The sequence below is a fragment of the Nematolebias whitei genome, chromosome 22 (genome assembly GCF_014905685.2).
Source record: "Nematolebias whitei isolate Nwh7 chromosome 22, NemWhi1, whole genome shotgun sequence".
Lineage (NCBI taxonomy): Eukaryota > Metazoa > Chordata > Actinopteri > Cyprinodontiformes > Rivulidae > Nematolebias > Nematolebias whitei.
The window spans coordinates 322005-327157 of NC_056519.1; positions in this window are offsets into that span (position 1 = coordinate 322005).

Consider the following 5153-nt stretch of genomic DNA (forward strand, 5'->3'; position numbering starts at 1 on the left):
CAGAACTGTTAAGTCTGAGGCCATGGTTCTCCATCAGAACCATTAAGATTGAGGCAATGGTCCTCCATCAGAACAATTAAGTCTGAATCCATGGTCCTCTATCAGAACCATTAAGTTTGAGGCTATGGTCCTCCATCAGAACCATTAAGTCTGAGTCCATGGTCCTCCATCAGAACCATTAAGTTTGAGGCTATGGTCCTCCATCAGAACCACTAAGTCTGAGGCCATGGTTCTCCATCAGAACCATTAAGCTTGAGGCAATGGTCCTCCATCAGAACCATTAAGTCTGAGTCCATGATCCTCCACCAGAACCATTAAGTTTGAGGCTATGGTCCTCTATCAGAACCATTAAGTTTGAGGCTATGGTCCTCAATGAGAACCATTAAGCCTGAGGCAATGGTCCTCCATCAGAACCATTAGGTTTGAGGCCATGGTTCTCCATCAGAACCATTAAGCCTGAGGCAATGGTCCTCCATCAGAACCATTAGGTCTGAGGCCATGGTCCGCCATCAGAACCATTAAGCCTGAGGTCATGGTTCTCCATCAGAACCAGTTTGAATGAACCCTTTGGGTGGGAGATGATCTTCTGCATCAACCGGAGTTCAGGTATCTGGAGTTTTGTTTGTCAGTAGGAAAAATGAAGGATGAAGCAGCTGATGGCTCCGTGATGTGCAGTAGGAAAGTTCTGGTTTGTCACAGCAAAGAAGGAAATTAATTAAGCCCTCAATCACTGACTGGACTACATTCTAAACCTCATTTAATATCGTGATTTATGGCTGAAAGAATGAGATCAAGGACACCAGGAACTGAGCTTCCTCTGTTGGGGGGTCAGGCTCAGATCTCTTGTCATCTGTGAAGTCAGCCGAGTGGGTTCAGGGCTCGCCCCATTAAGACCAGACACAGAACTCATTGAAGGGTTCTAACCCCTCTCTGGTCTGGAAACTTCTTAAGATCATCCAGGAGGAGCTGGAGAAGGACGTCTAGGTTTCCCATCCATCATCTTAACCCACTTCTTGCCTTCTGGGTCACTGGTGCCCATATCCAGCAGTCATTGTCTGAGAGGCGGGGGACACCTGGACAGGTTTCCAGTCCATCACAGGGACACACTGGATAGGTCTCCAGTCTATCACAGGGACACCCTGGACAGTCAAACTGTTTTAGACACTAAGTTCGTTTTCTCAGTTTTTGAAACCATTAGTGAAAAGGCCAGACTTCAGGAGTATCTGAGGCAGGCTTGAAACACAAGAGTCAGGGTGGCTTCTGGGTAATACCAGATGGCTAGGCCTCAGACTGACGAAGCCTCTTGGATGAGGGGCGAAACGTTTCTTTTTAACAAAAAAACGAAGTCCAGATGACATGATTCAACCTTTTTTGTTGTTTTAGATACTGTGGCTCCATTACAGAAAAGAGCTTCCAGACTGAAGCCGGTCCCCTGGACTGATGATGTCACATGTGCTGCCAGACACCAGTGCAGGAGAGCAGAGCAGAAATGGATAAAGGACAAGTTACAGGTGTCTTTTCAAGCACTGAGGGACAGCTGGCATTTCTATCAGTCCACTGTTAGAGCTGCAAAAAACAAATATTTCTCTGACATCATTTCCTCCAACTCTAACAATCCACGTGTGCTTTTTAAAACCATCAGCTCTGTTCTTAATGCCCCACAATCAGCGAGCCCGGAGAACTCAGCTGAAGTGTGTAAGAACTTCCTGAGCTTTTTTACCAACAAGGTTGCAAACATTAGAGCTCTCATAAGCCCTCCATCTTGTGACCACTCATCTCTGTCACACGCTCTGCTGTTTTCAGTCAGTTTGAGCCTTTTTAAAAAGACGTCACTGGTCGTGTTGGATCTCCAAACGATCCCATCCCACCTCGTCTTTTTAAAGAGGTTTTTCACACGGTGGCTCCTTATGTGTCCCAAATTATAAATGGCAGCTTGGCAAGTGGACAGGTACCCGCGAGTTTTAAACATGCAGTTGTGACACCACTGATTAAAAAGTCTGGCCTGGACTCCACAGACGTCTAATTTTAGGAGAATTTCAAAACTGCCCTTTGTGTCAAAGATCTTGGAGAAAATTGTTTACAGACAGTTAACATCTTACTTAAACGACCACAACCTCCTTGAGCTGTTTCAATCTGGTTTTAAAACTTGCCACAGTATTGAGCACTGTTGAAAGTTTTCAACGACATTCTCTTAGCCACAGACTCTGGTCACTGTGTAGTTTTGATGCTGCTGGACCTAACTGCTGCCTTCGACACAGTGGACCATCAGACCGGTCTCATCTGGAGAACTGGGTGGGCATTCAGGGTCCTGCTCTACAGCGGTTTAGATCCTATTTAACAGAGAGAAGCTTTTGTGTGCATAGTGGTTCTGTGGAGCCCTCTATAGCGTCTCTCACATGTGGAGTACCTCAGGGATCTATATTTGGCCCCCTTCTGTTTTCCGTTTATTTACGCCCTCTGGGATATATTCATTCATTCAACCTATATTTAGACAGGTAATCCCATTGAGCCTCAAGGACTCTTTACAAGAGAGACCTTATTTCAACATCCGGAAACATAGCATTACTTTTCATTTTTATTCTGATGACAGCCAAATTTATGTGCTATTAAAACAAGATAAACAATGCTCTGTGAGCCAACTCCTGGAATGCATATCAGAAGTCAGAGCATGGATGTCACAGCTTCTTCAAGGCTCAATGTGACTTATCTGTTTAAATAAAGGTTGAACGAATGAATGAAAATTTTACAATTTAATGAAAAAAGACAGAGGTCTTGTTGTTTAAGCCCAGTGATGGTTCCAAAGCCCATGATGATCTGGGTCCTTTCACAAAACATTTGACTGAGACAGCAACTAACCTGGGTGTGAGACTGGACAACGATTTTAAACTAGATCTTATTACCGGTAGTTATCTTACTAAACTACATCTTACCTTCTGGTAAAATGGCGCCTGTGTACATAGCTTGCAATCTACTTCTGTTGACGGTGCTTATATTATTTGTGCTTTTGTTTTTATTTTGTTTCTCATCTGTGACATCAGCTGTCTGCTGACGTATGAATGACAACTTCAGGATGTATGACTTTGTGCCGCCAACGTCGCTTATTTTGACCAATATGAGCGGAGCTCTGGACCCCCCCCCCCTCCCCCCGCTTCTGACGGACGTGCCTGTTTACCTGTGGCGCGCTGCTCACCTGCCTGCCCGGAGACCTTGCTCCAGACGCCGGGGAAAACGCGCTGGCCGGCTGGTGAAGCTTAAAGCCCATTTTGCTCTCTCTGCAACATCCTCGCTGATGGTCAACATTTCCATCTCCAATCCTGGCGCTGTGCTGATCCTGTGGCGCGCTGTCTGGTCCCGTTTGTGGGGTCTGATCCTCACACTGGGCCTGTGCGCGGCTGTGTTTCATGTCCGTGGAGAGGGTTGAACTCTGCAAATCTGAGACTGCTGGACTGGGCACTGCAGGCATCTCCTCCTGTGGTGGATTCTACAAGGATGGCCCTGATGAATGCCAGATCACTGGCTAACAAAAACTTTTATTTTAAATTAATTTTTCTAGATTATCTTTTCGTAATGAGACTTAGAGCTGCTCTGGTAAGTTTAGCGTCTTTTTGGAATCACTGCCTCTGGATTGCTCTTTTTTGTCAATTCTCCAAGGACAACTGGTCGTGGCGGAGGATTACTGACTGTTTTTAAGAAACATTTGAACTGTAGACAGATCCATGGTTCAGCTAATTATCTGAGTTTCGAACTGCTCTGTTGTGAGCTGGGCCGCTCCATCCCGGTTCTGTGTGCTGTTGTTTTACAGACATCCCAAATACAACAAAGAGTTTTTAAATAAACTCTCTGACTTTCTAACTGGTATTCTGCTCCAATATGACTGTTTTAATTGTGGGGGATTTCAATATTCACGTCTGCTGCCCTTATAAACCATTATCTCAGGACTTTCTAGAACTCATCCAGTCCTTTAACTTTGTTCAGAGTGTTGTTGGTCCGACTCACCAGCAGGGCCACACTCTTGACTTAGTTTTTAAAAGCATTGTTTATCTGTCTTTGATTTAGAAATTTGTGAAACTGTTTTTCCAAACACAAACCTGTTTTATTCAACACCTCTTTGATTTGTGAGTCTAAAAATATCTTGATGACATCAAGACTTGGATGGCTTCAAACTTTTTAAGTTTTAATGATCAGAAAACTGAGGTCATTGTGTTTAAACTTTAACCCTAGCTCTGCCACTGTCACTGATCCTGTAAACCTGCACTCCCTTCAGCCACATCTAAAACAGTCTGTTACAGTCTCGGGACAGTCAGGTCTCCAGTCCATCGCAGGGACATCTAGGGACAATTTAGAGTTACCAATCAGCCTAACATGCATGTTTTTGATCTGTGGGAGGAAACCGGAGTACCCGGAGAAAACCCGCGCAGCACGGAGAGAACATGCAAACTCCACCCAGAAAGGCCCCCGGCCAGGATTTGAACCAGCGACCTTTACGCTGAGCCGCGGTCTAGGTTTCTCTTCCGAGAACAAACTCAGTGTGTGAAACAGAAGAAAAAAACACAAAGAAGCGTTTTCTTGTAGTTTGTTTTATTGGAAACAACAATTTCCATCTAATATTATTTAAAGAAATCAGTGGAACATCTTCAAATATTATTTTAGCAAAATAAAGAAAATGAGGAAAGAAAAATCTGAATGATGCAGAAATATGTTGAAAACGAGGAATTTCTATTTATTTTTTGTAAAAGATAAGATTAAAGGCTTTAAAATAATATTAAATATAAAGTAATCATATAAACCAGGCTGTTTGGGTGTAAAATTAAAATATTTATCTTTAAAATGTTTACCATAAATTAAAAGAAGGGGTGAATAAAATATTCTGTTAGCAGCTGCAGGTTTCAATTCTTTGATCAGTTCACGTTTTAATTTAAAAACTTTGGCTTCAGATCACGAGATCTGCTTCACAGCTGAAGAAACGTTTGTAAACTCAATCTGAGAAAAACTGACAAATGTTTCAACATGATTATAGACAGATGTCATTCCATAACGACGGCTTTTACACACCAGCCGGATCAACTGAGAGGCAGCTTCGGCTGTTCAGAGAGCACAAAGAGAGAGGGAGCTGCAGGACTACAGCAGCTGAAACCAGAAGGAGCTGCAGGACT